Genomic DNA, 12,935 nt, shown 5'->3' on the forward strand with positions numbered 1-12,935 from the left:
ATGGTGTCACTTTGATCCTCACCACAAGCCAGGAGGCAGGTTAGGGCCACACTCCTTTTCAAAGGTGAACTCCTGAAGCCCAAAAAGGTAACCCACCGTTCTGTCCTCAGAAGGTATCATTTGACTCTAGTTGTAACAGAAGCAGATAAAATAAAACAATTTGCGTAGCAAGAGTTTTACTATATATGTTTTTGTTGTTCTTTAATGAAATGTGTTACGGTTATTTGTAGAATTTTTTTAACTCCATCCAAGTTTGCAAGGAAGTGTGTCTCTGAATGTGAGCCCCAGGGTCTTGGTCCCCAGAGTTTGCTCCACCTGGAACTCTCCTCCCTCTGGAGCGTGTCACTCCCTCATGTCTTTGAGGCTTATGTGTCACCTCATCAGATGCCAACTGACCACTCTGTGTATAATAGGAACCCCCACCCCCCACCCCCTGACTCTGCTCTGTTGTTCTGCAAAGCAGCTGTTGTCCTCCACAGCCCTACACTGTGTGCTTGTTTATTTCTTGGTTGTGTGTCCCTCTCCCAGAACGTTAGATTCATTCAAGCAGGGACTTTGTTCACTTCTGGGTCCCTGGCACATAATGAGATATTGCGGAGTAACTGAGTACAGCTTTGGGTGATGGGAAGTAAGAAACTGTTATTTAAAGTGTAAGAAGGGAGTGGGAGTCAGGGAAGGGAGTGGAGGGACAAAGGGGATTATAGTGAGGGGATCTTTGCAGGGCGGTGGGGGTGCTTTGGTAGACTAAAAATGGTCACCAACTTGTTGACGCTGCCCCCCACAGGAGATTGAATCCAGTCATTCACCCCTTGAATGCGGATGGCTCTTGTAACTTGCTTTGACCAGAAAAATGTGTCACAGGGGATGTGGTGTGACTTTTGAGCCGAAGCTGCAGGAGATGGTCTGGCTTTCTTGTCACCTGATTCTAAACAAGTCCAAGCAGGTCTGGTGAGGAGGCCGCGTAGAAGAGCGCAGATCCTCCTTGGCTGACAAGCTGCCACCTGCCAGACACGTGGGTGAGGCTGTGCTTGACCACCCAGCCCTAGCCAAGTAGTCAGCCAGCTGCGGCCACCAGAGACCCAGGCAGACCAGCACAACTGTGGAGATGCACTCAGCCCCAACCAGCCAACCAGAGAATCACGAGCAAATCAAATACTTGTGGTTTTAAGCCCTAGATGTTAGCGTGGTGACACAGCCATGGATAACTGACACATTTGATGACCTCAACCTTATCATGATGCATTCAAAACTGATGTTCTGGAGGCCGGCTTTGATTATTCCTCTGCCTAATAAAAGCAGAAAATCAGGAAAGGGCAAGACAAAAAGTGATGCAAACAGATACAAAGAGGACGAAAGGTAGACGGAGGAGATGAGCAGCAGGTTGTGCAGCCGAGACCCTCCTCATCCCCTGAGCATACTTTGTGGTGCCCAAGAGCTCAGGTTCAGGAGTCCATGGACAGTGAAGCTGACCCAGGCTCAAGTTCAACTGTTCCCCAGGGTCAGACACTAAGCAGGTGGCATAACGTCCTTGCTCATCTGTTAATAGAGGTTACAGAGAAGCTCCATAACCTTAGGTTGTTGTGGGGAGAAAATGAACTGTTCCTGTCAAACACTCGGCAGAGTGCTTGGCACAATATACCCTCCATAAGTATCATGGGGTAGCAATAGCATTCCTGTACAGGTTACTGTTCATCTTGATCATGGAGGGGCGATCATTCAAAGGACCGCCCAGAGTGCAGTGTTAATAAAAGCTGATTTTCCTCAGCTCTGTGGGTCAGATGCTGTGTCCACAGTCTCCAAACCTCATAGCAGCCCTGCAGCACGGGCATGTTAACATCATCTTCATTCTATTGTTGTGAAAACCGTGACAAAGGAAAAATGCAAGCGATGGAACAGGTGGCAGGGCTGGAGCTCAAAGCTGCAGTCTGTCCCACTGCAAAGCATGCACTCCTCCCTCTCCCTGTGCAGCCTCTGCTATGCTCAGACCCCACATAAAAAAACAAAACACACAAGACCATGCGGCTTCTCCCCTTCCTGCACTGCGCCACACAGGCTGAGCGCTGACCTTTTGTGGGAAGCATTCAGGAAGGGCTTCCTGTGTATTGGCAAAGCAGCTGCATCCTGGGAGCACTTCCTCCTTGAAAAGCACCCTCCCACCTCCCTAGTCTGATGAGGGCTTGTCCCTAGGAGGGACTTGCTCATAGTGGAAGCAGAAGCACACTTTAAGACTGGGGGTGGGTGCACAGTAAAGAGGGTGGGCGGTAAGAAGCTGGTGTCACCAAGGACACACCGAAGCCCACATTATTGCCCACATCAAGGCGCTGACCAGCCTGCAGATCCACACAGAGACACTGGAATGAGAAAAAGTGGGATCCAGGAAACTGGTGCCCGGGGCACTCGAAGATCCAGTAAGATGGGCCACTGGGAGGTATGGGTGTGCCACCTGCCCTCCGGGGATGCTGGCCCTCAGGTGGTCAGAACCAGGAGACTGTCAGGGAAGAGGGACACCCTGCAGAAGAACAGAGAGAGGAGTCCGACCAATCTGGTTCAACCCCCAGCTCCCCCATGTGACAGCCCAGTGGCCCTAAGGGGACTGCTCTACCTCTCTGAGTCTAAACTTCCTCATCAGTGAAATGGGGAGGGGGGAGGCTGCAAGAGCAGAAGGGAAGGGGCCAGGGGGCACCCCTAGGGAAGATGCTCAAAGGGGAAGCATAACAAAGGAGGGACAATTTGAGGGACCAGAAGCCAGATTCCCTCCTTCAACTCTGGCCAGCGTAAAAGCAAGATGGGCCACAACCACCATGTGCTCCTTGCCCAGGAGGGAACATTCTGGACTTTCAGAACTAGGCTGCTGATGGACGTTTTACAATATGTTTGAAATTTCACTTCCCACAGGAATTTAATGTAGGGATGTTGGAATGTGGGACTATTAACTCCTCTGGGTGGGGGGAAGGGTCATGCCCCCCAGTAGTGCCTGCAGTGGATGCAGCTCTTTTGAGGGGACATGTGAACGATTTGCCCCAGGTGTGGTTTCATCCTCAGCTGGAGCTAGGGGTGCCCCAGCCACTCCTGCTCACCTGCTCACACAGATCTCCCCACTCCTTGCCCCGCCATGGCGTTCCAGGTGTCTGGGATACAGGGCACACTAGCTGGACCTCTTCCAGGCCCTGTCCAGAGGCTCAGCCCTAGGGGCTAAGCCGCCTATAGCAGTGACCCCAGGACCTCACCCGTGGGGCTCTCCAGGGATACTGCTCTCAGGTCTGGGCCACACACCCACTTCCCATTACTCACAACCCGCCCCCCCCCCCAACACACAGAGGGGAAACCCTTTCCCTGTACAGCACTCAGCAGGTCCCGGACGGGGACAAACTCCCATCTTCCTAACCGGAAATGCCCGTTTGGCCTGGAAAACTTGCAGCTAGGGCTCAAGTTAGCCTCCATCCAGAGCACCCACATACCTGCACCAGCCTCTAGAGAAGAAAAGATGTACATTTTCTGGGAAATTCTGCCCCAAACCATTGGTTCTCTCATTTCATTGTCACAACTCATCAGATAAGTGCTATTAAATGCATTTTCCAGATGGGTAAACTGAGGCCAGAAGGTGATGACTACCCAGCTCAAGTCTACCCAGCAAGTAAATGGCAGAGAAAGGATTCATACCCAGCTCGTGTGGTTCCAAAGTTGTGCTCTCAGTTACTGAGCTCCTCAGCCTCCCAAGGCAGGGCGGGGGAGGGGAGGACCAGTTCTGAGTCCAGAGGAGGCTCCCTCACCTTCTCTCCAGGGTGAACAGGCAGTGCATCCTGGTTTAGCAAAGACAATGCAGTTGCAGGGGCTCCCCTGGACCTGTTTCTATCGTGGGCTGGACAAAAGTCATTATCAGTATTAAATCCCCACGAAAGCAGTGTTCTCTCTGCAGATTTTGTGTCGTGCTCAGCACAGAAGGCTGCCCGCTTTCCGGTGTCTGCAAGGTGAGCAGACTGCCCTTGGAGATTTCCCACTTCTCCCATCTTCTCAGCTTTGTTTTTTCTCTCCCAGCTTCCACTTTCCTCTCCCCATTCTATCTCTTTCTCTCTCAAATAAACAAATAAAAGCTTAAAAAAAAAAAAAAAGGACTAGACTCACTCACTCATCGAACTTCGGGTCAGGCTGGCTAAGGCCCATCTCTCGAGGCTGCTTCCCCACCTGAAGCTCTAGGGTCCAGTCTCACAGTTTCCCGCTTGTGATGGCAAAGTGGCCCCATCCCGTGCCCTGTCTGCTGATAGAAGTGTAAAACCACTTGGGAAAATAATTTGGCAGTTTTTTAAAAAGTTATGTGTTTCCCATTCGATCTAGGTATTCCATTCCCAGAGAAATGAAAGCGTATGTCCATACAAAGATGTGAACATGAATGCTCATAGCAGCTTAATGTAGAAAAGCAAACTGGACAAAACTGAAATTTTCATCAACCGGTGAATGGATAAACAAATTTTAGTATATCCATATAATGGAATATTCCTCAACAATGGAAAGTAACAAACTATTGGTGCACACAACAAAGGTGAATCTGAAAAGTATTAGGGTGAGTAAAACAAACCATACTGGACATACTGTCCATCCTGTTTCCGTGTATATAAAATTCCAGGGGATGCAACATTAACCTAAAGTGACAGAAAGCAAGGGAAACAAGGGCAAAAATGAACTATTGGGACTTCATCAAGATGAAAAGCTTTTGCACAGCAAAGGAAACAGTCGACAAAACCAAGAGACAACCGACGGAGTGGGAGAAGAGATTTGCAAATGTCTTAATCAGATAAAGGGCTAATATCCAAAATCTATAAAGAACTTATCAAATTCAACACCCAAAGAATAAATAATCCAAGCAAGAAACGGGCAGAAGATGCGGATAGACATTCTCCAAAGAAAACATACAAATGGACAACAGACACATGAAAAAATGTTCCATATCACTTGGGAAATACAAATCAAAATCATAATGAGATACCACCTCATTAACAAGTCAGGAAATGACAGATGTTGGCAAGGATGAGGAGAAAGGGGAACCCTCTTGCCCTGTTGGCGGGAATGGAAACTGGTACCTAATTCTGGAGAAGAATTTGGAGGTTCCTCAAAAAGTTAAAAACAGAACTTCCCTATGACCCAGCAATTGCACTACTAGGTATTTATCCCAAAGATACAAATATAGTGACCCGAAGGGGCACCTGCATCCCAATGTTTATAGCAGCAATGTCCACACCAGCAAACTATGGAAAGAGCCCAGATGTCCATTGACAGATGAATGGATAAAGATGTGGTATATATGGAATGGAATATATATACGTGGTATGAATAATGGCATACTACTCAGCCATCAAAACAATGAAATCTTGCCATTTGCAATGATGTAGATGGAACTGGAGGGATTACGCTAAGCAAAATAAATTAATCAGAGAAAGACAATTATATGATCTCATGCATACGTGGAATTAAAGAAACAAAACAGAGGATCATGGGGGAAGAGAGGAAAAATACAACAAGATGAGAGAGAGGGAGACAGGCCATAAGAGGCTCTTAATCATAGGAAACAAACTGAGGGTTGCTGGAGGGGAGGTGGTGGGGGATGGGGTAACCGGGTGCTGGGCATTAAGGAGGGCACGTGATGTAATGAGCACTGTGTATTATATGAGACTGATGAATCACTGGCCTCTACCTCTGAAACAAATAATACATTATATGTTAATTAATTGGATTTAAATAAAAAAATAAAGAGCACCCTTGCATAAAAATAAACCAACAAACACAGACAGACAGAAAGTAGACCAGTGATTACCTGGTGACGGGACGGTTGGGGGAGGGAAGGATTGTAAGGGCATCAGGGAATTTTTTGAGAATGATGACTATGTTCATTATCATGGGTATATACACGTGTCAAAACTCATCAAATTGGGTTTGTTTAAAAAAGTCTTCCCCTATGGACTCTGGGAAACAAACTGAGGGTTTCAGAGGGGAGGGGGTGGGGGATTGGGCTAGGCCGGTGCTGGGTATTAAGGAGGGCACGTATTGCATGGAGCACTGGGTGTTATAGGCAAACAATGAATCATGGAACACTACATCAAAAACTAATGATGTACTGTATGGGGAATAACAAAACATAATAAAAAAATTTAAAAAAAAATTCCCATTATCCTGGCAAGAGAGAACCCATCCCTGATCCAGCAGATGCCAGCCAGGGAACAGTGGCTACCATGGATCGGACGCAGAGCCTGGGGCCTGGAGGGAACTGCTGCTTCAGAAGAACTGCATAAGGAGATGCACGAAGACTGGAAATCCTGGCTCCTAGGTCAGCATAGATGCTCATGGAACCAGGCTCAGGTGTGCCCTTTAAGGTACCCCTCCCATCTTCTCCCAACACACAAAACAAGCAGGAAAGGGAATCCAGAGATCATTGACAAGAATCCCAGAAAGATTCCAAACTTGGTAAACGGCCAACGGGGAGACTGAGGCTGGAAAGTCCTGCCTGCCCTGAGTCCATCTGCAAATTATCTTCCTCTGCCTTTGTCCCCTTCACATGCAGGATTTGATCTCCTTCCGTGTTTTTCCCCACTAGGTGCTGATGCAGTTCCAGAGATTGAACTACAATACGACAAGTTCCAAAACCAAACACAAAACTAAAAAAGCATCTCAATGGAAGAAGCAGGACACAGTCTTCCTGGCCTTAGAGTGGAGAAAGGCAACCCCAGTCCTGGGGCAGGAAGGAGTTCTGGGGCGTACAAGTCTTAAAGACTCCCACTTTCAGTGGTTGTTGCTATTCCTGGGAAAGTCCCTGCAACCTCTAAATCTCAGGAGTTCTGAGGGGCTGTCTCTGCTGTTTGCCCAAATTCATTGACTGAAATGGACCCGTGCTCTGAGTAAGGGGGATTTTGGGGTGCCCTCCAGTGGCTAGGGAGAAGGGTTGCCACTTCTCCTTCCTCCCACATACAGTAGCTGATGACTCTGGAAGATTTCCTAGGTCAGGAACGAATACGAGAGTCTGTGCAAGTTTTCCATTACTGCAGGAAGTAAAAGACCCAAACCACACACATGGGCTCTAAAACAAAACAAGGGCTTTAATCTCCTAACATGCAAATCTATCACGGTACTATTTAAAACAACTAAATGGTGCCCCCTACATAAGGAAATAGATGGGGGGAAGGGGTGTGGAGAAAATGGGCGCAAGGATGCAGCTGCTGAGGAATCCCTGCAGGGCCACTGGACACTTGCACAGCCCTGAGGTTGACTGCGGCCAGTTCTTCTCCTTCTTGAGTGCTGCTGACCAGCTAGGACCGGGGCTCCAGCTGGCAGGACAGGGTGTAGCTAAGGACAGAGGGACACCTGTGAGTTGCCCAGGAGCTTCCATTCAAGAGTCCCTGCCAGTGTTTGCCCACAGCTGGAGTCTGGCGCCCCGGCAACAAGGCCTGAGGCTGCCCAGGGAAGGAGGATCCCAGGAGTGGCCAGCAGAAAGAGTCCACCCCGAACCTCACCGACCCAGCTCCTGATGGGCCTCACCTCTCAGCCTCGCTGAGCGGCTCCATAGCCTGGAACCAGGCCCAAAAAGGATCCTCGGGCTCTAGGGTGTAATTCTCGGCAGCCACCTGGAGCAGCATGATGTCCGTCATGACTTGGTATTCCTGAGCAGACAGAGAAGCACAGGATGCATAGGGAGCCTGGGGTGGGGGGGGAGCTGCAGGACCTGGTGACGGTTGAGGAGCGGGACCGGGGACCTATCCCAGGTCCTGGCACACATGGCCACCCTCCTGCCTAGAGATTCATCTGGTCTCCACCTGTTCTCAGAGGTGAATATCAGTAGCCCCTCCTCCGGGAAGTTCTCCTGGATGCCATGCTCTGTCCCCATCTCCTAACGGGATGGGACTTGCACTGCTTTCTTCTCAAGGGATCCCAGGAAATGTGAGGTGGAGGGCATGGAGCCAAGCAATGTTCTTCCCAGGGACATCTCTGAGGCCCACTCCCTACCCTTCCCTGCGGGAAGCGCCACATATGCTCACCTTATTTCTTTTCTGGTGGTTGATCTCATTCCCCTGGAAAGCAGACAAAGTCCATCAGAATGAGGCCCCTGGTTCTTAGGAGCACTTGATTCCCATCCCTTCTCATGCTGCACCATGGCCAGGACCCATGAGGGGGCCGTGCATACACAGATAGTGGGCCTGGGATCTAGGCCAGGCTCTGGGGTCCAGAGAAAGGAGGACATGGGGCAGATGGACTGGCTACAGGTCGGGACCCTGCAGCACCACCCTCTCGGAAGACAGTAGGGGAGGCCGAAGCCTCAGGCAGGAAGGGGCTGTTGCGGCTACTGAGGTGCTTGCTGACGTGGAGGGTCCTGACTTCATTCTCCCCCCACGGGCAAACTCACCGGGGGAGGCTGAGGTCCACTCAGACAGACCTCATGCAGCTTTGCCTTCAGGAAGCTCTGCTGCTTCACCAGTCTTCGGCACCGGGAGCCGTGGCCTAACTGCAGCCTCACCTCGCTCATCCCTGAGATGGGCAACAGCCCCCAGGCTCACAGGGTAGCCGTGAGGCTGTCATGAGGGGAGGTTTGCCGAGTCCTGAGAGCTCAGGGCTCAGTACAGGGGCGTTCTGCTCCCAAACCTCCGGATTCTGGTCCCTCCCCCACAATCCTCAGGCTCACCCACCTCCAGATAGTCCTCCATGGCGGTATCTAACATCACCAGCTCGGTGAGGAAAGTGCCAAGGAAAGGCACGACACCCTGTGTCATGAGGGGGAGGGTTGGGATGAGTCCCTGCTCACTGGTGTCCACAGGGACCCTCCACTGAAAACGCTCCAGCCTCCTAGCCCACCCCATGGGCTCACGTGGAGCAGCCTAGGACCCTTAGCAGCCTCCCCCCACGGGTTCCCTTTCCCTTCCCCCCCAGAACATCAGACTCCTCATCACCTTCAGGGCCTGCTTTTCAAAAATGCCAGGGAATGGAGCACTAGGCCAGTCCCTCTCCACCCGCAAAACCCATTCTCTATGGACCTTTCTGGACCCTCCTCCTGGTTCTTTTGAAATAAGAATTGTAGAAGCTGTGGCCCCAGGAGCCGCAGCTGGAGTGGGAAGGATGCCCCCCCCCTTCCTGATCTTTCCTTTTTGGGAGGCTTCCAGCCCTCAGGGAGGAGCCCTCCTCCTCCTCTGACTTTGGAGGCCCTGGGCCTCAGGCACATTCACCTTCTTCTGCATCCTCTTCTGGGCTCCCCGGAGGGCCATCACCAGGGTGGCAAATCTATTGGACGGTCGTTCCTGCAGGACCAAGGACAAGTTCCTTGAGACCATCATACCCTCAGGCCACTTGCCCCCACCATCTTGGACGTCAGAACCTAGACATCTGACCTAACTCATACTGATCCTGAGGCCCCATTATCCAGAAGCAGGCCGTGAGTGATTCCAGAACAATCTCATTCCAACATTCACTCCATGTGTGACCTTGACATTGCAGCCTGGCCTCCCCGAGCCTGTTTTCTCATCGGGAAACGTGACAACTCCACCTATCTCCCATGGTCTCCTGAGGACTCAGGGTCCTATTACTCTCATCATTGTTGTGGCCCTCAACCCAGCCCAACCCCATCACTGAGCACAGGTCTGTCCTCTGGGCTCTCCAGGTTTGTAGAGGCCCCCACCTGGACCAGCTGTCGACAGAGAGTGAGAGGGTGTGTAGGCTAGGGAGTCTGCTTGGACACCACCTGCTTGCCCCCTCGCCACCAACGGCATCCTCACCTAGGCTGTCGCCACATTCATGACAAAGGCTTCCCCTCCCCAAGGAATGCTTCAGACCATTCCCGACTACATCCACTCAGGACCCTGTTCCCTCCCACCCCTCCTCTCTTTCCAGACCTACACCTTCCAGGCTACCTTGATGAGCAGGTTCCTGCCCTGTGCGGTGTCCTTGCTGCACAGCTTTTGAAAGATCCTCAATGGCTTCCTGAAGAGAGGCAAGGGAGGCAGGATCAATGGACGAATAATGTGGCAGGGTTGAGTGCGAGTGCCTTTTCTTTGAGAACCCCAGAGTGTCAACCTGCCTGGTTGAGGGTTTCTTCTGGGATCCTCTGAGCACTAAGGTCTTTGTAGGACATGGGAGGGAGCTCTCATGTGGCTCGTCCTGGGCCTCCCTTCCCATATTCATTGAGAAACGCTGTTTGGGTCAATTTGGGGTTCAAATGGGCAGAGAGCTTAGTGGCTGTCAAGGAAACACGTGAAGAGATTTAATGCAGCTCAGCCCCGTGTGGGACATTTGGCAAAACTGATTTCTAAAGTGGGAGGCATGGTGGCCTCCTCACCAGGGAGGCTGAGAGACCCACCCACCAGCCCAGGTCCTGTGGTCGGGGTTTGCCGCCTCCCAGAAGGTCCAAGCTGCCTGACGGTGAAGAGGACAAGCCTCTGGGAGCTCCCTCGTCCATCCTGGTCCCTCCATGGAGAGAGGCCTACTCACCTGGAAACCTTCCCCCACGTGTTCTCGAGGCGGTGAATGGAGACACTCTGCAGAGCCGAGAGGATGGCATGTAAGGACGAGTAGTTCCTCAGGGTTTGACAGGCCTGGGGAGAGAAGAGAATGGGCTGTCACTTGGGGAGCCAGCACCTTATTGGCTCTCAAGCTTCAGTCCCCCTCAGGGGAAAGTGCTCCTGCTGGAGGAAGCCGCTGTCCAGGGACCTGCCGAAGGGCACACGTGAGGCCCAGAGGAGGAGGAAGATTTTCCCTCACTCCAAGGAAGGAGCCAGGCAGAAACGGAGCATCCCAGCATGGGGCCATGCAAGGCGAGGTCAGCATGCCCCTGGACGGAAGAGCCTAGGGACTGCACAGTCCCTAGGGCAAAGACCAGGGCCTTCCACCCTGAGACCTGATCAAGGGAAGAGCAGTGCCCGAGACTCAGGAGAGCACCTCGGCTGGGCTTCCCGTTGCATACCTTGGCCACCTTGATCCAGTGCTCCACCACCATGGCCCTGTCCCGGGCTGTCATGCTTGGGTTGCCAAGGCAGGTGGTGATGACACACTTGGCCACACCGTTGAACTGGGCGACAGTGGCCCGGACTGTGGGTGCCAGGTGCTCATTGCCAGGCTTGTTGCGCTTGGACCAGACGGAGCCCAGGCACTGATGGGGCAGCAGCTTCTTGAACAGCTCCTAGAGAACAGGCGGACCTTGGTTCACCCAGCCATTTCCCATGCAAGACTCATGTCCTACGTGGGGGTCACAGGTCAGAGCTGGACCTCAGGGAGCTGAGAATCTGGCCTGAGCCTGGTTCGAGACCGTGGATTTCATTCCATTGTTTTCCCTGAGGGAACCCAGTACACAATGACCCAGGAGCAAACAGAGCAAGGGAAGGAAGGAGGGCATTGGCACCCTGATCATGCTCAGGAACTCCCAGCTCCAGGTGGCACTGCAAGGTGGTCCAACCCAAGGGGGCTTCTTCCCCTCCCCTCCAACTGGTCATCCCCCTGGTCCTTCCCCCCCTTTCAGATGCACATTCTCACACGGGAGCTGCAACCACACATTCTTCCGTCTGCCCTGTCCTCATGGACACATCAGATGCCTAATCAATGCTGAGGGTACTCATCCTCCAAGGCACATGAGTGGGTGACCCATGGACTTGACTGAACACAGGGAGCTGCCCTCCTCCACCCACGGGACCAGGGCCTGCCCATTGGTCTCTCCATTCTGGCTCATTTCTTCTCCCTAGTACCTCCGTATCAGTGCTTATCATGGTCTCTCGCTACAGTCCGCAGCTGGATAGGGAAAGCTTGGGGCTAAGAGCCTTGATGGGTTGACAGGGTTGGGAAGTGGTGGAGCTGAGATTTGGTCCCAGACCATAGGAGTCCACATCAGGGAAAGGCAGGTGTGGGGCAGGTGAGAGCAGAAGGAAGGCCTGCCCCTGGCCCACCCTGAGAGCCCAGCTGCTCACCGCATCCATATACGTGAGCTGCTCTGCCACCAGCCTGGGAGGGAAGTCCAGGAGGTCGGGCTTCTCCTCACCCAGCTGGTTCTTTGGGGTGACACAGCGGTGGCAGGAAGCCTCTGGGGCCGCGGTGGGCTCTGTGGCTGTTGCCTGAGTGAAACTTTCCAGCAAAAAGGGTGGTCCAGCTGACTGCCGCTCAGCACCCGGCACACATGCAGAAGATGGGAGCACGGGTTGCAGTTCTGGAACAGCTGACGGAGGGGAGGCTGGCTCTGACACCGCAGGTGACAGTTGACACAGAGCCGGGGTCGCCTCTAGCTCTATAGGAGGCCCTGTTCCTGGCTCTGCCGCTGGAAGGAGCCCTGGAGCTGGCACTGGGGCAGGAGACAGAGAAAGGTTCATCCACATCACTGACTTTCCGGATGCCTTTGCAAAACCAGGACAGACCCCATGGCCTTGAAAGGAATACCCAGCCCATGAACCCCATCCCAGTTAGCCTTCCCAGCTTGCCATCCCCCTTACCCTCCACCTCTGCCTCAGTGAGCGCCAGAAGTTCCCGCTGCATCAGGAGAAGGGGGACATGGTTTGTCAGGTCCCAGGCATGCCACTTCAGAACCATGGCCCCATGCACATAGGCCACCTTGATCTCGACACGGTCACGGCCCAGGGACTGATAGATAGCCTGCAAATTCTGGTCAGGCCAGGTACCCAAGAAGGGAGACAGGGTGCTGGGGAGAGTCATATGTGGAGCAGAGTCAGAGGCCTGGCCTTGCATTGCACATGCTACTCCCACAGCACCGTTCTTTCTGTATGGGTCCCAGAGGATGGCCCCAGCCCCCTTCCAACCCCTCTCTAGCTGCCCTCGTAGTGGGAGGCCTGGTCCTCCAGAAAACCTGAATGAGTCTGGTTTTTCCACTTCTCCTCTCCTCTACCTGGCCATGGGCCTGGTCTACTCTATCCTCCATGCACACCAGTATCAAGGCTCAGGTTGGAGGCAGATTTGTGAGTGGTCGGCTCAGC

Source organism: Ursus arctos, unplaced genomic scaffold, assembly GCF_023065955.2.
Source record: "Ursus arctos isolate Adak ecotype North America unplaced genomic scaffold, UrsArc2.0 scaffold_16, whole genome shotgun sequence".
In the NCBI taxonomy this organism is placed as follows: domain Eukaryota; kingdom Metazoa; phylum Chordata; class Mammalia; order Carnivora; family Ursidae; genus Ursus; species Ursus arctos.